A 22260-nucleotide genomic window follows, 5' to 3' on the forward strand; every position below is an offset into this window, starting at 1 on the left:
GAACGTGAGAGTGAATAGATATAATAAATAATGCCTTATAGATAACAGAAGGTAAATAGGAAGAAATTCATAAGACTCAAAAGAAGGCGGAAAAAAAGAGAAGATAAAAGGAATTTGAGAGAAAATGAAAATACTAAAAGATGCCTGGAATATTTTGTATGTGGCAACTGTGGTCCCGGAAAAAGAAAACCAAAGCAAGGGGGATAGAGCAAATACTAGAAATGATAATTTAAGGAAACTTTCCCAAAATAATAACAATAATTAAAGATCTGACCCTACACATTGAAAGAACACATGCACACAGTGTACCTGAAAAACTGAGGCCGAATGATTGACAGCAAGATGTCTTGGTAAAATCGCTTCATGTGAAGAAGAAAATAAAAAAAGGCAGAAGAAAATTATTCAGGCATCTAGCCAAAAGCCAGGAAATGGCTTATAAGGGAAAGAAAAATCAGGTTATCAGACTTTCTGACAATAATGCTTTATGTTAGAAGAAAATGAAGTGACGTTTTTACGGTACCTAAGGAAAGCAAATATAATTCAGGAGTTTTATATCCAGAAAAACTGGCTTTTGTGTACAAAGGGCACAGGTAACTATTATCTGCATGTAAGAACTAAGGAATTTTATTCCTAAGAGCACTTCCCGAGGGATTTACTAGATAATAAGCTTCACATAAGCAAAACAATCAAAGAGACATTGATATATATGATACGCTAATATAAAAGTAGGTTTGAAGGAGGGCCAAAAGGCAGAGGGTATAGTCTGCAAGGCTATATGATTTGAAAATACAGGTACAACACAATTACACAAGTTCAGGAGACAAGGAGGGGGACAATGCATATGTTTTTTCTAATTGTTTTCAGTAATCATATTTGGACAGTAGCATTTGTATTGTTTTTCCAAGACTGTTGAGTGGGTAATATGAGGTAAAGCAAACAATGAATCACAATTAATCATTGAATCACAATTAATCATTCTAACCTTATTATGTCCTGCATCCTCAAGAAACCAGGAGGCTCAGTTTGGCAGAAAGGAGATACAGATGCAAATATATACACTTTATTTATAAATGTGTAAGCATGATTATGAACACAAATATTTAAATATATGTGATAGGTTTTAATCCATTTCAATATGCTTACTGAGGTTCAGATAGACTCATCTTTGGTCAGTGGGAGTTGTTTATATATATATATATATATATATATATATATATATATATATATAATTGGTCAGCTTGGGAAGATAATAGGGAACAGTTCATTATCTTGAAATCGGGTGAAGAAAGAGAACGGGGGCTCCTGGGTGGCTCAGTCTATTAAGTGTCCAACCCTTGGTTTCAGCTCAGATCAAGATCTCATGGTTTGAGGGTTTGAGCCCTGTGTTGGGGTCTGTGCCAACAGCTTGGAGCCTACTTGGGATTCTCTCTCTGCCCTCTACCATCCCCTTCTCTTTCAAAAATAAGTGAATGAACATTAACAAAAAAAGAAAGAGAATGGATCAAGCATTTATTCTGCTTTTCTTATAGGGAAAGTGTCTCTTTATAGAAGTCTTTGAAATAATAAATGGAAAAGAAGTGATTACATTAGAATGTCATTGTAAACTCTAACAAATGATGAACTTTAAGCATTGAGTACCAGTGGCTGGAAGCATCATGAAAGGAAAAAAGACATCCGTTGCCTCCTGACGTACCACTTGTGGTCTGGCCAAAGGGGTCAAACCTGAGTGTGGTTGGGCCTCTGGACCCAGTTACCCTTTTGCAGGAAATGCAGGGGACAGTGGAGCGGGTTGAACTGTCTCACGAGTGAGCAGTGGGCAAACCCTAGACAGGATACATTGTGTGAACCATGAAGGGTTGGAGAGCAACCTGTAGTGCCTTAAACAGGCAAGACTAGACTCTGGTCACTAGTGACTCTGGTCACTCTGGTCACTTGGGGGATAAAACTATAGGGAAAACATAAAGGATGGTTTGCTATAAAAGTCAGAGTATAATTCCTTTGGGGTGGAGGGGAGAGGTTGGTGACTGGAAAGAGACACGTGGAAGGGACTGCTGGGGTCACTGGTGAAGTGCTATTTCTTCACCTGCGTGATGGTTATGAGGGTCTTATCACAATATTGTAATATTTTCTTCAAGCTATAAATTTATTTTGTGTGTTTTTTTGTATTAGTTTTATTTTAAATAAAAAGGATGGGGTTTTTTTTGGTTTTGTTTTAAAGTGTATTTATTTATTTTGAGAGAGAGACAGCAGGAGTGGGGGGAGGTGCAGGGAGAGAGGGAGACGGAGTACCCCGAGCAGGCTCTGCCCTATCCGTGCAGAGCCTGATGCGGGCTCGATCCCATGAAACTGTGAGATCATGACCTGAGCTGAAACCAAGAGTGGACGCTTAATTGACTGAGCCACCCAGGCTCCCCCAAAAGGTTTGCGCTTTAATTTACATATCAGTTTTTTAAAATTTTTTAAACGTTTCTTTATTTTTGAGAGAGAGAGAGGCAGAGAGCCAGTGGGGGACGAACAGAGAGGGAGAGAAAGACATGAAATTCGGAAGCAGGCTCCAGGCTCTGAGCTGTCAGCACAGAGCCCGAGGTGGGACTCCAACTCACAAACCGCAAGATCATGACCTGAGTGGAAGTTGGAAGCTTAACCCACTGAACCACCCAGGTGCCCCTTAATTTACATAAGTATGTAGGACAAAGGTAACATATCTACTGGACCCCTTTGGTCCCTAAGACCTCCTTATTCCAATTCTGCCTGGGAGGACACTGGGTACTGGTTCTAACATGGATCCCCAACTTCATATTCCCCTGCCTTTTAGACATTTAAAGAGATTATCCAGAGAACACGTAGAAGTCACGAGAGTAAACTTACTATGGGCTTTTATTAGGCAGCCAAGAATGATCTGAATAATAAAATAAAACTTGGCTCAAAGTAGAGGGCTCCTTGCATTTGACATTTTTACTTTATTCTAACCAGGAGCTCTCAGGGACAGTTCCAGAAAATGTCATGAGAAATGTATATTTATAATGGTGGCTCAATATTGTTAGGTGAATTCTACCTTAACATCCAATATGCAAAATTTCATGGTAATTGTGATATTTCCATCACAATGTATATTTCCATCACAATCAGGATTCTTCCCTTTAAAGATGGGTTTGGCTTCAAGATTCCTTTAAATGGCAGCTGGCAGGACAAGGTATGCATTTGTTTACAGAACCGTAATTGCTTAACAGTGTGGAGGGAGGTACAGGCTGTTCAATAATTGTGCCAGCTCGTGACAAAACAAGGCCTTTACACAGAGGGGACCCATGGTTGGGAGGGCCAAGATGTATATAACAATGCAAAGAATTAGGGAATGTCCTTCATTCCTACTCAGGACAAACCCCCAACTTTTCTCCTTCATTAGCTTGGGTCTTCACACAGTAGGACAGAACTACTCTGCTAAGAAAATCAGTGCGTTCAGGATTTCTGAATCATTTTGTTAAGCACATTTCTAATTGTTCAAATTAGTCATAAAGGCTGTTTTTGCTATTTTGGGGCTCTTGAGCATCTGAGTTCCCTTCCTATGTTTGGAGACTTCTCGGTGGTATGAATTTTAGTGAGAAGAAGAGACTATCTTTCACTGTAACAGCTGAAAAGGCCAATTACTCATCTTCCCTGTCTCCTCTGTGGCTAGGAGGCAGGCACGTGACTTGAGTTCAGCCAATCACAAACATTCACTCCAGACTTTGTGGCCAAGAAACAATGATGGCAGCGAATTCTGGAAGCAGTAGTGAGGGGTGCAGTGGCATCCTGTTTCTACGGACGGGGTGGCTGACTCATTTGTGCGAACTTCAGTGTTTTGGGTTCCATGGTGGCAGAAGCAGTGTTTTTCACTGGTCTCATTCTAGGGTGTGGGCTATATTGCACAGTCTACCTGTGTTCCTGCTTATTTTCCGAGGATTATTCTAATCTACAGTCTTCCTGGCAATTCTTTGAGCACCCCAATATCTTTCAACAAAGGTCTTCTCTATTTAAATCATCTGGAATCTTTTTTTTTTTTTGTAACTTTCAATTTAGAAATCTGGCTGATAACATGGTTTGAGGCAATGCTATGATAAGTCACTTGGCATGAAAGATAAGACCTCACAGAAGGCAGATAAACTGATCTTTATGAGAAAGAGGAATATATATATTTGGGGGTATTGAAGAAGGAGTGGAGAGAAGGACAGAAAGAAGAAGAGAGGGTAGGGAGTTGAAACAAGATAAGGTGAAGGACCTGTGAATATTCCCTGAAATGGCTTAAGAGGATGTTAAGAAAATCTAATGTTCCATGTAAAGTTGCTTTAAGTGCTCTAGTATAAATTACTTCCCTCTTCCTCAGCTCCATAAGTGTCTAGAATAAAGAGCTAGAGGAGCACAGGAGAATTTAAGTCCTTTGGATGTTTTCAAACATTTTCAGGAGGGAATGCTACAGAGTGATGAGAGGGTTCAAGAGGTTACAAGATCCTGGGTGGCCTCAGGATCTACTTAGGAGTAGTGGAGGAAGCATTACTGCTCCTTCCAGTGAAGAAGACAACGAACTTGAGACACGGGCATGTGGATGGGAGTCAAGGGTAAGAAATGTTGGAGACATTTCTTGAAGACAAGAAATGAGGCTATACACAACTGGGGAAAGAAGATACAAAGCAGGGCAATTGGATTCTAATGGGTTTTAGTCCTTTCATTTTTAATTAGATATTTCCAGGTATCATTTACATACCATAAAACTCACGCCTTGTAGAAGTGCAAGTCAATGACTTTTGAGTTGTGCAACCATCATCATGAACCAGCTTTAGATTTCTTTTGTGCCCTTTTACTGCCAGTCCACATTCCCATTCCCGGCCCTAAGCAAATGCTGATCTACCTCTGCCTCTATAAATCTGCCTTTTCTGGAAATCCCATACAAACAGAATCATATAAGATGCAGTCTTGGATATGGCTTCTTTCACTTAGCATCATGATTTTGAGGTTCTTCTTTTACACAGCATGTCTTAGCAGTTTGCTCTGTTTTATTGCTGGATAATACTCTATTGCATGTGTATCGCATTTTGTTGACCCATTCAACAGTTAATAAACAACTGGATTGCTTCCACATTTTAGCTATGATGAGTAAGGCCACTCTAAACATTTGGATACAAGTCTTCATGTTTTCATTTCTCTTGGGTAGATACCTAATTGCTGGATCACATGGTAACTGTATCTTTAACCTTTCGTAGAATTGCCAAATTGTTTTTTAAAAATTTTTTTTGACATTTATTCATTTTTGAAAGACAGAGAGAGACACGGTGCAAACAAGGGAGGGGCAGAGAGAGAGGGAGACACAGAATCCAAAGCAGGCTCCAAGCTCTGTGCTGATAGCACGAAGACACAGGGCTCGAACCCACAAACTGTGAGATCATGACCTGAGCCTAAGTCAGACTCTCAACTGACTGAGCCACCCAGGTGCCCTTGCCAAATTGTTTTTTAAAGTGGCTGTACTTTGTATTTCCACCAGCAATGAATGAGGGCTCCAGTTTCTTTACATAGTCACTGAGATCAACTATTGTTGGTATTTTTGATTAGAATTATTTTACCAGGTATGTAGTGGTATCTTATTGTGGTTTCAATTTGCCTTTCCCTAATGGCTATGGCATGCAGTACCTTTTCATGAGCTTATTAATATTCATGTTGTTTCTTTGGTATAGTGTCTATCCAAGTCTTCTGCCCATTTACTTTATGTATTTATTTTGAGGTGGTGGAGGGGCCGAGAGAGGGAGAGAGAGAGAGAATCCCAAAAAGTCTCATCACTGTTAGCACAGAGCCTGATGTGAGGCTCAAACCCATGAACTGTGAGATCATGACCTGAGCTGAAATCAAGAGTTAGATGTTTAACTGATGAGCTACCCAGGTGCCCCTACTTTTTTAAAAGCAATCTCTATGCTCAATATGGGACTCGAACTCACAACCCTGAGATCAGGAGTTAAATGCTCCACTGACTGAGGCAGCCAGGAGCCCTTCTTCTGCCCATTTAAAAGAATGAATTGTTTGCCTTTTATAATGGAGTTGTAACAGTTCTTTACATATTCTTAATATAACTCCTTTATATCACTTGCCAATATTTATGTTACTTGTAATATTTATATTACTTACAAATATTCTCTCCTATTCTGTGGCTTATTTTGTTCATTTTCTTAATAGTGCCTTTTTAAGAATGCTTATTTAGATGAAATCTAATTTGTCAAATTGTTTCTTTTATGGACTATACTTTTGGTGTTGTATCTATGAAGTCTTTGCCTAATACAAAGTCATAAAGATTTTCTCCTATAAAAAGCTTTATAGTGCATCCATTTTGAGCTACTTTTTGTGTGTATGATATGATGTAAGGGTACAAATTTGTTATTTTTTGTATATTAATATCCTATGGTCCCAGCATCATTCGTTGAAAAGACCATCCTTGCTCCACTGAATTGACTTGGCACCTTTGTCAAAAATTAATTTACCATCAATAAAAGAATTTATTTTGGGACTTTCATTTCTGCTCCATTGATCTCTAAGTGTATTCTTAGTATGGCATAGTATCAAACTTCCTTAATTTCTGTAGATTTATAGTAAGATTTGAAATTGGGTAGTTAAATCCTCCAAATCTGTACTTTCACAAAATAGTTCTGTTCATTTGACATCTTTTGCATTTCTATATAAATTTTATAACCAGCTTGTCAATTTCCTAAAAAAGAACTTTGATAACTTTACTGGTTTGAGTTGAATCTGTAGGTCAATTTGGAGAGAATACTGAGTCCTCTAATCCATGAACTTGGACTCTCTCTCTATTTACTTAGGTATTTAAAATTTTCTCTCAGCATTTTAGTTTTCAGTGATCAGGGTTTGCATTTCTTTTGTTAAATTTATTTTTAAGTATTTTACCCTTTCTGATGCCATTGTGAATAAGATTATTTTCATAGTTATAGTTTTGGATTTTTCATTGCTATCATATAGATATGCACCTGATTTTGAAAAATTACCATGTATCCTGCACCTTTGCAAAATTTGTTCATTAGTTCTAGCCGTGGGGTTTTTTTTTTTTTTTGATAGATTTCATAGATTTTTTGATAGATTTGATAGATTTCATATTTTTCTACATATAGGATCATGCTGTATCAGAATAGAAAGTTTTACTTTTTCTTTTCTTGTCTGTGTGCTGTTAATTTACTTTTCTTGCCTTATTACACTGGTTAGAACCTTCAACATAATGCTGAAGAGGAGTAATGAGAGTCAATATGCTTGCTTCCTTCCTAATCTTCAAGTGGAAACATTCAGTCTTTCATTATTAAATATTATGTAAACTGTAGGGTTTTCATAGGTATCCTTTATCCAGTGAAGAAGTTCCTTACTATTCTTACTTTGTTGAAAAAGTTTGATCATGAATGAATGCTAGATTTTGTGAAATGATTTTTGCACCTATTGTGATTATGTGTTTTTTGGTCTTTATTCTACTCACATGGCATATTACATGAATTGATTTTCATATGTTAAAGCCAATCTTGCATTCCTGGGACAAATCCCACTTGGTCATAATATATATAATCTTTTTAATATGTTAATTCAGTTTGTTAATATTTAAGACATTTTGCATGTATGTTTATAAGGAATATTGATCTGTTGATCTTCTTTTTTGTGATGCCTTTGTCTGTCTTTGGTAGTAGGGTAGTACTAATGTTATCTAGTGAGTTGGGAAGTGTTTGCCACTCCTCTATCCCCTGAATGAGTTTATGGAGGTTTGGTATTATTCCCTATTTAAAAATGTGAAAGAATTCAACAGTGAAGCCATCTGGGGCTAAGCTTTTTATGCGTGTGGAAGATTTTTAATTATTAATTCAATTCCTTTGCTTGTTAGAGTCCTATTCACATTTTGCGTTCCTTTTTGAATCAGTTTTGGTAATCTGTGCCCATTTGCCTGGACTTAAACTGTGGAATTTTTTGCCATGTGCTGTGCAGCTGCTTATGTCTCTGCTCAGTTTCTTAAAGATTTCTCATTTTATTTTAGCTTGCCATCCTATGGTCTTTGTTTCCACCTAGCTTAGCGGTCATCCAAGAATGGGCAGAGTTTGTGCTCAAACTCCTCTAGCCAATAGGGCCTCCACCTTTTGTAGGTGGATCTGTTTGAGGGCTGGGGAGTGCATTTAAAGGTCATGCAATTTTCAGCTTTGCCATGGTTTTTACTTTCCACCAGGCACTCGCAGGTCCCTGGTGTTTGAATAGCCAGGTCACATACGGATGTGTGGAGAGCTTATCAAGACCCCTGTAGTCTCTTATTTCCAAGATCTCTCTGTTAAACTTCCAGCTAGTCCTCAGGTCTGCAGTTCACCTTGCCTGGGATCGCCACCTGAGGCTAGGAGAGCTGTAGTTTCCCCATTCATAGCTGGCACAGACTCTCCCTTCCACTCTCCATCAAGTCAGTGCCCTCTGGCAGGGAAGCTGACAGTTTTTATGGCCAGCAAGCATGCCCTAGACTCCTGCTGTTCATACCTGAAGTTTCAAAGTTTCCAAATGTGTTGTTTGTCTTTGGCCAATTTCCAGAGACTTGAAAATGGTTGTTTTTGACAATTTTGCTGAGTTTTATAGTTTGTTTTTTGCAGAGACGATGTGTCGACTTCTTCACTCCTCTACAGCTGGAAGTTCTTTAGTCTTTTAAAAGGCTGGGTGTGCGACCTGTCAGCTAAGCCTCTCCTTGTTTTGAAGGTGCTGTTGGGCATTAGGGAGCCAAACAGTATAAGCTTTTTCTTTTTTTAAAGTCAGAAATAGAAATGATGCCAGGGAAGATGTGAGTTGGGGCACTGGAGAGACTGAGAAGTGGAGAGAGGTCAGGAGGTGATGAGAGAGAGTAAGGAGTGAATGGGACAGGGACACAGAGGTGGAGGCAAGAACTGAATTCATGGTCTATTGGAAAATATGGAATTCAAAAAGCCTATCTTTCCTACCCTTAATGCCCAAGCTAATAGCCACTATTTTCATGAGTGTTTCTCCCAGGCTCCCTGACTGGAACTTCCAGTCCTCTGGGGAGTGGGTAGGTGTTAGGGTAGGGATGGGAATGTGTTGACCATATGATGAGGAAGGTAGGGTGGCAGCAAATTGTGTGCCACTGGGAAATGGAAATGGCCTGCATATCAGCATCAGTTAGGTGGGCTGGAGTTGCTGACTTCGACCTTAGTTCTACCTTTCACATAAAGATTTGGTCCTGATAGGAGAGGGGCAGAAAGAGAGGGAGAGAGAGAATCCCAAGCAGGATCCACACTGTCAACACAGAGCCCCACATGGGGCTTGACCCATAAACCATGACCTAACCAACTGAGCCACCCAGGGCCCCCTGGTCCTGATACTTTTAAACCAGAGGTGGGCAGATTATAGCATGCAGGCTGCATATGGCTTGCCATCTGTTTTTGTAAATAAAGTTTTATTGGTACTTGGCTACACCCATTGTCTCCATATCTATGGCTGCTTTTGCACTAATGATCAGCATTGGATAATTATGACAGAGGCTGCATGGCCTACAGGTATAATAACATATTTAGTATATGGCCCTTTACAGAAAAAAAGCTTGCCACTCTTCTTTTAAATTAAAATTGCAGTGGATTACCTCCGTGAGGCATGATAATGTGGATAGAGCTTCATGCATACAATCAGAAGATAGGATGTTAAGTCTGGGCTATGTTACATATCAGCAGTGACCCCCAGGGCAAGCATTGGCTCTCTCTTGGCATTGACCCCCTGAAAATAGGAAATCAGAGTACTCTTTCCATCATTTGGGGTTGTTGTTCAAACAATACTACTGTATGAGAAAGTATGTTGCAAACCATGTAGCACCATATATATGCTGTTTGTTTTGACGTTTACAGAACACTCACTTTGACCTTCTAAATCCCCTGTTTGGATCCATTCTTCCTGTGGACTGAATGCTGCCTTATGTACTTGAAAAAAACCTTTTTTAATGTTTATTTATTTTGAGAGAGAGAGAATACGCGAGTGGGGGGTGTGGGAAGGGCAAAGAAAGAGAGACACAGAATCCAAAGCAGGCTCCAGATTCTGAGCTGTCAGCATAGAGACCCATGCAGAACTCTTAGAGCCCAATGTGGGGCTCAAACTCACAAGCTATGAGATCATGACCTGAGCCGAAGTCGGATGCTTAACCGACTGAGCCACCCAGGCGCACTTGCCTTATGTATTTTCATGTGAAGTATGTGATGTAGTATTTTCTTAGGCACTTTCCCTGACTTGAAGAGGGATCAGGAGACCATTTGTATTATAGAAGAGAGAAAGACAGGACAAGAGGACTCTAAGAAAACAAACCCCCTTGTGTCATAGACATGCTGCAAAGGAACAGTCCATAGGCCACTTTTCTTCCCAAGGATGTCCCTGTTGAGAAGGACAAGCATTTGAGGCTTAATCTTATGAATTATTTCTTTTCCCTTCAAGAGCCTGAACCTGGTAAACCCTATTACACCAGCAAGGGTAATTTCAATGGTTGACATGAAACTGAATTTTAGGTGAGAGTTTATTAATAATTGTAAGCTTGAGTTGTAACTCAGAGCCTGGGATTCCCAGCCTCTGTGGCTACAGCAAGAAAACAACTCCTTTCAGGCACTTGGCCAAATTAGAAAGATTAGAATTCTCCATGTGGATTCCCGACTGCAGTGCCGAAGCCATCTGTAATCTGGCAGACCTTCTCAGTGGGGGAGGTTGCCAGTCTCCAGGTCCAGGAGATAAAGGCCACATCTTCTCCCCCACTTTGGTGTCTGCAGGTGAATTACTACAGAATGAGCTATGATCCCTGTTCATTTTCTGCCTGCCCTGTGAATTCAGGTCCTGGTGTGTGAATGCACAGGACCCAGGGGAGTGTTGATTGCATGTAATTGCCTACAATCAGATGGCAAGGGAGGACTTCTGAAAGCCTGATGGGGCCAGCGAGGTTAAGACTAAGTGCATCTGAAGAAAAGCAGAATCAGAGTCTGTCCCCGGTGGCGGATGTGTCCTGGGTGGCCTGCCTCAAGATGCCATTAACCAGGAGAAGTCAAGGGGGCCTGTCAAAGGAGAGTGTGCTTATTGGTATAACTATTTGTCAAAGTACTACTGGTAATGGAGAAGTCAGGAGACTGGAACTAAATAGCCAGAGGCAGGCGTGAGCGGTCAGATCCCATAATGAAAGGGACGAGGCATGAGGGACAGAGAGATGAGTGAGGTTCATTAGGGAGAGGAAAGCAATAGAAACAGTTGTGAATGGGCAAGTCAGGGTCGTTCAGAGCTGGGCCTATGAACACTGGTTGTAATTAGCTAGTTCTCCTTTGGTTGAAAATAACAGAAACTGGTTCTGGGCAGCCTGAAGAGGGGAAAAAGACGTTGGGAGACAGTTACTAAAAGGATAACTGAAGCATCTAGGAGAATTGAAGGGTGGAGATGCCTGCAAAGATCAACCAGCATTGGGAGTTGGATTACCATGAAGAAACCAGACATTTTCCTCTCTCTGACTCTTGCCTTCTACTTCTCTTTATGTTTTCTTCATTTTTATTTTTCACTGTCAAATGACATTTTTTTGCCAATCAGGTTGTGGCTACTAGCAGCCCTGAGTTATCGCGTCCTCAGTTCTGGCTACCTGGGAAGAGTGAGTTGCTTTTCTCAGGGCAGAAACCACCTTTGAAGGGCTCTGATTGGCCCAGTTCCGGTCAGGTGACCACCGCTGGACCAATCACCTGTGGCTAGGGTCACATTGAAGAAGCGCACAACTCCTGTGGTTGGAGGAGGGGCTGGGAAAGCAATAGTTCCCAGAAGAAAGCAAGCAAGCTTCTAGGAAAGAAGAAAATGCTTCAGAGAAAGAACGATAGCTGGCAGTGACACCAGGTGTCCTGCACAGTGATTTTTTTATCTGCACCCTGCTAGGCTTCAAGAAAATGAAGGCAGAATTTTTAAAAGGCTAAGCAGAAGGGCATAATATGGTGGGTGTTCTGCCCTACTCCTTCCTGTCTCCTTCCCCAGCCTCCTCAAAGAACAATCCAGTGGGCAGCAAGGCCATGCAAAGGATGCAGTGAGGAGGGGCCACTCTGGAGATGACCAACTCTAGAGGTGATGGGGCTGTGCTCTGGCCTGGAGCAAGGCAGGATGTGGTCAATCCACGAGGTGCTCCATCCATCAGATGTTCTTTCTAGGAACCTTAAGACTGAGGATGGAGAATTGGGGCCACTGGTGAGAAGGATGCAGGAATGATGATCTAGAAGACAGGTGGAATAATGTTTGGAATTGGGTTCTTTTCTTTTTTTTCCTTCCCCTTTCTGGAATAGATGTGGGGATGCACATTTTGCTTCTAGCATTACCTTGGACCTTGGGGAGTTGAGGGGACCACATGGGGACCAAGGAAAAGACAGCAGGAAGCTGGCTGCTGACAGCTGGCTCCGGTGGCAGGAGGCTTTCAGGGAGTGGGTGAAGGTGGCTCTGTCCAGCCTAGCTCATCATAGAGGGAAATGGACCAGGATTTGGGCTGTGGGAGGCCTGGTTAAAAAATAGTGTGTCTATTTGCCCCGATGTCTCCTGCACTGTCCCACAGGGTAAGGATTCCTTTGCTGATGTGCACCCACTATGGCTGCCTGATTCCTGGGCAAGGTGCAGATGGGCAGTGCTGAAGGAACCACACGGAGACCACTTTGCAAACACATGGAGAGGACCTCTTGGAGCATTAGATGCCCTGCGGTAATCACATGTGTGGGATGAATTCCCTTTACTCCTCTGGTCATCCCCATTTCCCCCTGACTTTCAGAAGGCAGAAGGCATCTTACTTTTGCTCTGCAGTGCTCTTTTCCCTCACTCTTCTATCAAGTAGTTCTTAGCTTGACTGTAATCAAACACATTAACACCATGTAAAGACAACTCCATGCATGTCATTCAGTCAGCCTGAAAAGGTCTGATACCCCACCCCCAAAGACCCCATTCCACTGATCTTCCTGACTCATTTCCACTCATCCTTCAGGTCACAGCTCAAATATTCCTTCCTGTGGAGTGGTGTGGCCCCTGTCTGGGCTGCTTGCACACTGCCAGGCTTGTGGTGCTGCTTTGATGGGATCTGGCCAAGGGTGTATTAGACGGGGTGGATCCGCAGGGTGCACAGGGGCGGGAGGGGCAGACTTAGCTAAAGATCTGTATGCTGAAAACTATAGAAAGCTTGTGAAGGAAATTGAAGAAGATACAAAGAAATGGAAACACATTCCGTGCTCATGGATTGGAAGAATAATTATTGTCAAATGTTGCTTCCTCTGGGAAGCCCTCCTGAGACCCTCTTCCTCCCATAATGCACCTGCATTACAGTACCTAATCCATTGTATTGTAATTGCTCATATGTGTTGCTGTTTCCCCCATCAGTCTGTGAATGCTATGAGGGCAATGTGGTGGGTTGAATGGTGACCTGAAAAATATCAGGTCCTGATCCCTAGAACCTATGAGTGTTACCTTATATGGTAAAGTTTTATGCATATGTGAATAAATTGAGGATTTTGAGATGAGATGGTTCTGGATTATCCATATGGGTCCCAAATGCCAGGATAAGTGTCCTTAGATGAGATAAGCAGGACACACAGAGGAGATGGCAACGTGAGGATGGAGACAGAGATCAGAGTGATGTGGCTATAAGCCAAGGAATGCTGGCAGCCAGCAGAAGCTGGAAGAGACCAAGAAAAAGTTTCTGCCCTAGAGCCTACAGAGGGAGTAGGGCTCTGCCAACACTGATTTCGGCCCACTGAAACCGATCACAGACTTCTGGCTTCCATAACTGGGAGGTAAGAAATGTCTACTGTTTTAAACCACCAAGTTTGTGGCGATTTGTTACAACAGATGTAGGGCATGAACACAAGTAGGGACCATGTCTCTTCATCCCAGTACATCGCACATACCCCAAAAAGATTAGGTGTGCAGTGGTTGTTGAATGAATGAATACCCTAGAGGGCAGTCTTTGAACCTAGTCAGAAGACAAGGCATATCAGGGGTCTGGGTCAGTTCTTGGTCCTGCCTCTCAGTCATCTCCATTTCCCAACAACCCAGTTGCCCCACTGTTAAGGTAAAGCAATTGTATCTGCCCAATAGTATGGCTTGGTGGGTTAAGTGGAATGATGGGTAGGAAAGTGTTTTGAAAACAGAACATCACTGTTTTTCTCTTCCCCCCTGCCTGGCCCCTTCCTGCCCCAGGCTAAGGATAACACAACTAACACAACTAGACTATCTCTGTGCCAGTAAATACCTGTCTCCAAACCACAGTGTGTCCTGATGAGGAAAAGCTTAATGATGCCTTCAAGTGGTGGGCTCAGCTCATGATGAGAACCCCTAGAACCAACTGTCTTCTTTCTCCCAACCAGCTTTAGAAATTATTGCTGGTCAGGGGCAAAGAGCTGCTGTAAGGTGGTGACCGTTAGTAGTCTTCTGGGCTACCATGCTGCTGCCTCTCCTGTGTGTCCCCATTCTTTCCTGAGGGCAGGTTCCTGACACAGCCACCTTATCACCTATTTGCTTCTTGCCAGGTAGCATACTCCTGATGCAGCTGATTCCAGAGATCTCATTCCTGTTAAACATCCCTGTTGCAGTTACTTGGACACAACTGTGTTGTCAAAGCAACTGCCTCTATCAACTTACCAACTTCCCAGGAAAATATAGTGGTCCATACGAATTCATGCTCTAAGTAATTGGAAACTACTTTTTTAGTATATAAAAAAAAATCAGAGTTGCTGATTCTAATGGAAAGTTTTCCAGACATAGAGCATTAAAGATCTTTGTACTCTTTGGATCAGGAATTTCACACCTGGGTTCCAAAGTTACATAAATGGATTCACAAAATAACCTTACTGCTGCATTTTCTGAATAACCTCAAGCTTCAAAACAGCTGAACCATCCAAAATAAGGGGCTAGCTTAATAAATTGTGGCTAGCAACTAATAACTATTTTGGAGACACTGGAAATAATATTTAGGTATCTATTATATATATAATATATAACATATACATTACATATAAAATATATGTTACATATATAAATATATATAATAGATACCTAAATATTATTTCTTTTTCTTCTTGTGACTTCTCATCAAAGCTCCATACCCACACATCCAACTGCTATCCTGACGTGTCCCTAGGATTTTTAAAATTAACATATCCCCAAACAAATATTTTTTCTATTTTGGAAAAGTGTCAAACTTGCAGAAAATTTTCCAGTCATACAATAAACTCTTGAACATCCTTCCCCAGGATTTACCAACTGTTAACTTTTCGTCATATCAAATGGAAAGTTTGATTTCCCCCCCACCTCCCCTCCTGCCCAGAATCTGTTCTTTTCCAGGGTTCCATCTCTCTGTCCCCAGCACCCCTATAAACCTTGTTGATCTCACCTGGGAGTTGTTTGAGATGCCTCCAACTTCCTTTCTCCCCACATAAAACTAACCACCCAATCCTGTTCATTCTGTCTTAAAAATAATTGAATCCTTTCACTCCTCTCCATTTCTGCTGTCATCCCCCGATCTAAGCCACCGACATTTCTTTCTTGGACTGTTGCAATTGCCTTCTAATTATGTCCCTCTTGCCCTCTCTTTAATCCATTTTTATTCAGAGTAGCTTCGGTTTGAACTTTGAAACACATCCAATTGTACCAGTTTCTTGCTTAAAATTCTTAATGGCTTATCCTCAATGGTTTGTTCATTTCTATCCCTGACCTCTTTCATACCACCCGGGCCAGGTTAGGTCCTCTGTTCTACACCCCACACCACTCTCTCTTTTCCCTTCAGAGTACTTCTCATAATTGTCACCACAGGGTAATTCACACACGTTTGTTGACTGCCATTGTCTCCTAGAAGTTCACGAAGGTGGGGACTTTGATGGTATTAGTTACTGCTGTATCTTCAGAATCTGTTCTACCTCACCTGCACAAGGCTTGACACACATTTGTTAGATGAACGAATACACAGAAGAATTAATGCAAAATCTTGTAGTGAGCAGATTTTAATCTGCTGTGAAATGAAAACCTGGAAAACCAAGTTTGAGCTGCATATAAACTAAGAGCGTAAAAAAAACCCACTAACTGCTGGCCTGTTTGCACATTAGTATTCAGATTTTCTACCACCTACCTGTTCAGAGGTAGTGAGAACTAATAGAAGGAGATTTACTTCTGGCCCTGTCCCTGGCTGGAAATCTTGGGCATGTTCTTGGTTTCTTTGAGCCTCTGTTTCCTAATCTACCAAATGGATACATTAATATCTATCAGAGGGCCGCTGTGAGGTTTAAATCAGATGGCCTTGCTCCCGGGGGGGTTGGTCAGGAGTTCACACATCCTCATGCTGCCCCTGTTCCCCAATGATTTGACCTGCTCAAAATCAAAGGAAATGAAAATCTTGATGGTGGAGCTAGGTTTTATATGTTATTTGTCGCTGAGAATTGATGTTTTCTATTTGGAGAAGGGTGTGTGTATGTGTGCGTGCATGCGTGTGTGTGTGTGTGTGTGTGTGTGTGTTTGTGTGTGCGTTTGCAATGGCTTTTCACCAGCAGGGAGGAACCAGGAGGTCATGTGTGTGGTGCACCTGCAAGGGGGTCGGTTTCCTGGGCTAGAACCCAATTAAGACTTTTTGTGAAAATCATCAAGCTCTTTATTGATGAAGCCCCTCCTCCCCCAAGTAGACAATTCAACGCGTCAGTATTTAGCACAAGAAAGGTAAAGTCTCAGGAAATATCAGGGCCTTCATGTCTCACTGCACAAATATCATAACTCCTTTCAAGGGCGTGTTATTAGCATGCCTTTCAAACAGGCTTGCAGAAGGTTGCTAACTTAACACACTATGGGGTTTGCCTTCCCTTGTCTGCAGAGTATCACACAACCTTCTTTCCCGCTCCCCTCCTCCCCCCACCCCCAGTTCTCAGAGTGTGTAAATAAGTACATGGGGGAAAGGGTTTTGGATTATACTCATGTGTAAAAGAAAGCCTGTGACTTTGGATGTAGCAGGGCATTGGTGTATTAGGGTTTCCTAGCCTCTCCTTGGGGATAACCCTCTTCTTCCTCCTTGTAAAGCAGTTTTCTGTAGGCAAAAAAAAAAAAGGCTGATTTTACATTCTGAGTCTATGGTCTTATTTTTCTACAATATCTCATACTTTGGGAAGTGTCCCTATGCCACTGATTTTTCTGAGGGAGGGTGATGGAATCTAGAGCCAGAAACCCCTTATGGATGGTGGAGGACATTTTGAAAGAGGGTAGGGGAGGGGGTCCATGTAGACAGGCAAAGCAGGACGTGCTTTCAGAGAAAAAAAGGGCAACGTGGATGGCCACGAGGACACCTCCAACTCCCCATGAAGATTTTAAAATTTTGTATTTATTCCCTTGGTCTATGATGACAGTCAAAAGATATTTGCAGTTTTTTTTTTAAAAGAAAGCTTTATTGAGAAACAATCAATCTATAAGAAATTGCATATATTTAAAGTGTGCGGTTTAATGCACCTTGACATATGTATACACCTGTGACATAATCACCACAGGTAAGATAATATCCATCATCCCCAAAAGCTGACTTGTGCTCCTTTGTAATTCTCCCCCATCCCCCAGCACTGTACCCAGGTGACCAGTGATCTACTTCCCGTCACTATAGATTAGATTGCATTTTCCACAAGTGTATATAAATGTAATCCTACAGCACGTAATTTTTTTTTTTTTTTGGTCTGCCTCTTTTCACTTGGTGTAATTACTCTGAGGTTGAACTCTACTGTTGCATGCAACAATGGCCCATTCATTTTTTCCCCTCTGGGCTTATACCACAGTTTGTTTACCCATTCACCTGTTGATGGACATTTGGGCTGTCTCCAGTTGTTGGCTATTACAAATAAATCTGCTGTGAGCCTTTGCATACAAATCTTTGTGTGAATATATGCTTAAATACACAGTAGTAAACCTTTCTCTTCTCTTGTGGTGACATTTCTTTTAGTTGTCTCCAACCTCTGCAAAGCCAGACCCAACCAGCCAGCCTTACGCGGTGGTATGGTGGGACATAAAGGGACAGGAAAGGGCAGCGTGGCTTCCCCATGTTCACCATCCACAGTGCTAATTCTGTGTGGTGACCAATGGTATAATAATCAGTGGCCTATAGCAGAACCGAAGGTAGCCCAGAGAAGCTACTACACCAAGGACTTGACTCAAGGCACAGCAGTACAGTGAAGCCCCTATATCTTCGGGTGGACACGTCGGTGGGTGACAGGCTGATCCCTGAGATGTGTATAAAGGATGCCAAACCTTTGCAGACACCCGATAACATCTAGATTCTCTTCTGCTATATTTGCTTTCTTGATTACTTCGCTTGCAGGTCTAAGGTTATTTTCTTGATAACTGGGGTTTGTAGGTAAATAACCACAGGGTAAGGGAGGCATTACTCTGTTATTTGTTAGCAATCTTAGGCCACACGTTAATATTGAGATAGACACTGGTCTCGTGTCTGAGAGGTCTAGGGGTTTCCTTCTCATTTATAAACCCCCTTTGCGGGGAGGGCTTTTGTTGCAACATAGGTGTCCTAATGTTGTCTTACAGGGTGCACACTGGGCCTCCTTCCCTTTTTTTTCTTTTTCTGGCTTTATTGGGATATTATGCAACATATGTAAGTTTAAGGTATACAACATGATGATTTGAGACACACATTATTGCAAAGTGGTTACAGCAGTAAGTTTAATACCTCCATCCTCTCACCCAATTACCATATTTCTCGCGGTGCTGGCATTTAAATATAGTCTCAGCACCCTTTTCAAGTAGCCTCTTTGATGGTTGCTAACTTATGCCATGAGTTTCCTTCCTCATCAATTTCAGAATCCCCCAGAAGTCTAAGGAGCAGTGACACTCACGCCGGTGGGGTTCCATTTACATCTCACAAGCACCCGGATATTTGGAATATCTGGAGGACTCACTAAATGTTCTCACTTTCATCTAGTTGCCCAGGGCTGTCTCCATGAAAGTAAGCTTTTGTACAAGCCTTTATCGCAGACTGTCAGAATTGTGGGGGGCTTTGCAGGCCACGTTGTCCAACTGTGCCATTTTCAAAAGGAGCCTGCAGAAGCCCAGAGAGGTGAGGCGCCCTACCCTGAGTCACAGAGCTCGTTAGTGGCTGGGCTGCACTAGGAACCCCACCTCCAGGCTCCTGGTCCACTGCTGTCTCCGTCCGACTCCCCCAATCCCCAGTTCTCATTTAGTTTTTCTGTGCTTAATATGTTTTCCTTGAATTGATTTTTCTCCTCTGCCTCATCCGTTACCTTCAAGGTTATTTTTGGTGTTCCTCTCTACCTCTTTCATTTTGCAGACTGATTTCCCAGGCTTTACTAAGGTTGACGGCACTTCCCACCCCAGGGTCTCTGGCTTTCATTAATGTTCTGTTCCCTCCCCACCCTGTATTGTCTTCCTGGGGGCTATAAAACAGGCCAGCCCCCCAAGACCCCTTAACGCCATCTACTCACTCCTTTGCAGCCCCCAAGGTGCTGCTATTTCCCATCATGCGCTCTCCCACCCCCTTCAGTCTATTCCCAGCTTACAAAATCTGCTCATAATGACAACCCTCGGAGCCCATCCTTCAGTGATAATTCAAGGCTGCACCAGCCACTGGATAGTGACTACCGATACATCTTTCTGATGGCATTTCTTTTCTCCGCTGGGTTTTTGCTGTGTGGAGATGCGTCTATCTGGGATGATCCCTTCTCTCTTAACTATGCAGTGGGCGGGGAGCCTGCCAGATGCTCGCAGGTAATAGTTGCTGGAGTATGGATAGCTTGGGGGTTGTGTGTATGTATAGATGGAAAGAGAGCTGAACTGAGCATCATCCCAGACACCAAGTTTCTAGTTCGAGGCCCTGGAGAATCAGAAAGAAAGGAAAAAAGGGGCAGGGTCAGACGGCCCTTCTTTCCAAGTCCAGCTGTGTCACTGACACAGGCAAGACTGAATTTCCTCATGTGTCAAGTGGGGGTGATAGTCAACCACTGTCAGTTTTGTGGGGAGTACTAAATGCAGCAAAGGGCCTAAATTGCTTAGCCCAGAGCCAGACACTTTCTAGTTTTAATTTTTTTTAATGTTTATTTATTTTTGAGAGGGACAGAGAGAGTGAGCAGGGGAGGGGCAGAGAGAGGGAAACACAGAATCCAAAGCAGGCTCCAGGGTCCAGGGTCCAAGCGGTCAGCACAGAGCCTGATGCAGGGCTTGACCTCACCGAGTGTGAGATCATGACCTGAGCCAAAGTCAGACGCCCAACCGACAGAGCCACCCAGGTGCCCCAGAACCAGACACTTTCTACTGGACTCAGAAAGGGATGGGTTCACACCTGGGTTCCCTGCTCAGTGGCTGTAAATCCTGGGCAAGCTCGTGAATCACTTTCAGCTTCTGTTTACCTAACTGCAATGTGGGGAGAATGCGTGCCTCCCTAATAAACTGACTGTGAGGAGAAGTATACAAAAGCGTGTAAAGGACTCAGTGCAGTGCCTGGTGTGAAGTAAGTGCTCAATAAACGTTAGCCAATAAACGTTAGCCATTTTTAAGTGTTCAATAAGTGCTACTTCCTCTTCCCTTGTAAATGTAGCCCCAGCCTTTAAAAATAAACAAGTGGGTACACATCTTGAGCATCCTATGAACTTTGAGAAGTTTGCGAGTTAAGCATCCATTAAATACTTTTACATATACTGATATTTACTCAGTGCATACTCTGTAGGGAGAAATATCAAATTCTATGGAGCTCAAAACCTAACTGAGTGGCAAGCCATTGGGCAAATGATTTGAAAACAATTTATAGCCAGGAGCTAAAACAATCCATTGCAAATTGAACAGCTGCTACACCAATTCAATTCTACATCCATTTATTAAGCACTTACTAAAGGCCATGCATAAAGATGAGCAAGGCCTCCAGAAGCTTACAGTCTATAGCAATATTATTAATATGTATATGATGATGATGATGATGGTGGTGGTGGTGGTGATAAGGGCAATAGTTCAACAACAAAAGCTAAGATGTATAAAGAGCTTACTTTAAGATAGACACTGGCTAAGGGCTTTACATGAATTATCTCATTAAATTCTCATTAGAATCTTTTGAAATAAGTAATCTTATCCTCAAAAAGGGAAAGAAAACGAAGGTCAGAGAGTTCCTAATTTTCCCAATGCCACACAACTTTTAAGTAGCACTGTTAGATTTCAAACTCAAGTCCAGCTGGTGTCAAAGACCTTGCACCCAACCACCATATGTGCCCTTCCATGACCAATTATAATGGAAGAAACAGTCATGTGAATGTGGGAGAGGGTAAAGCGACTGGGGGAGAGGAGTGGAGAATCCAGATTCTGATCGGGGAGATTGCTAAAGTCTTCACAGCTGAGGTGTCTTTGGGGCTGGGTCTCAAGGGCTAAGCAGAAATCAATGGTAAAGGATGGAGGAGAAGGGGATTCCAGATGGAAGGACTGGCCTGACCAATACGAAGGGGAGTCCGAATTCTAGGTGTGGTTGGGAAACAGGAAGCAGGTGGTATGGTAGGAAGGGGAGTTCTTGGGGGGAAAGCTTTCAGGTAAAGCCCGGGTGGGTGTAGCTTAGAAGTCTTTGGAGGCTGAGTTTGTGAGAGGTAGCACAAAGGCTAGGAGGCTTCATGTTACTTATTTTATTTTGTCAGCTCAAGTAAATTTTTTCAAGATCCATAGGGAAAGATATTTTTTCATTTTGATTTTTGGAGTTCCTCACGTTTGACCCGGGAGCCAGGAAAACTGGATTTTATTGAAAAGGCAAAACCATAATGGGCTCTGAAGTCCCCTGGGTTTGGAACCCATCTCTATCACTTCCTGGCTACATGACTTTGGGCATATTAGTTAACACTCCAGAGCCTCAGTCTTATCGTCCACAAAATGGGTTTGTCGACAGACTTGGACAGATTAATATAGAGAAAGCATTTACAGCAGTGCCTGCTTACAAAACAAGCACCCCTAAAATAGCATCAGTATTATTGGCCATGGGTCAACCACCTGTTGGCCACATGATTTTTTCTAACTGAGCCTCAAAAGCCTTATCAATTGATGAAGGGATTAAATATTATTTCTAGGGTCCCTTTCCCTCTAAAATGGATTCATTCCAAATGGCTCCTTTGGTGAAGAAGGTTAAGAGCAAAACAACTTGAGGTCTTTCCTTTTCTGATAAAAACAGAGAACTGGAATAACTCAGTGCATGCAGCATGAGATTCCTGCCTAACAGAGCCTTCTCAGAGTTGACAA

The 22260-nt window shown here is 42.3% G+C and overlaps 1 protein-coding gene and 1 long non-coding RNA gene across 2 annotated transcripts in view; one reads left to right on the forward strand and one right to left on the reverse strand.

The window, feature by feature from the left end:
* LOC144614323 (uncharacterized) overlaps positions 1 to 14613 on the forward strand; it is a 143811-nt gene extending 129198 nt beyond the window's left edge. The window contains exons 2-3 of the long non-coding RNA XR_013552037.2: positions 12584 to 12738; positions 14545 to 14613. This is a non-coding gene — a long non-coding RNA (uncharacterized LOC144614323). The remainder of the gene's footprint in view (positions 1 to 12583; positions 12739 to 14544) is intronic.
* Positions 1 to 22260, reverse strand: part of ASIC2 (acid sensing ion channel subunit 2) — a 1018759-nt gene that overhangs the window by 401365 nt on the left and 595134 nt on the right. The window lies entirely within an intron of this gene.

This window comes from Panthera onca, chromosome E1 (assembly GCF_046562875.1).
Source record: "Panthera onca isolate mPanOnc1 chromosome E1, mPanOnc1 haplotype 2, whole genome shotgun sequence".
Lineage (NCBI taxonomy): Eukaryota > Metazoa > Chordata > Mammalia > Carnivora > Felidae > Panthera > Panthera onca.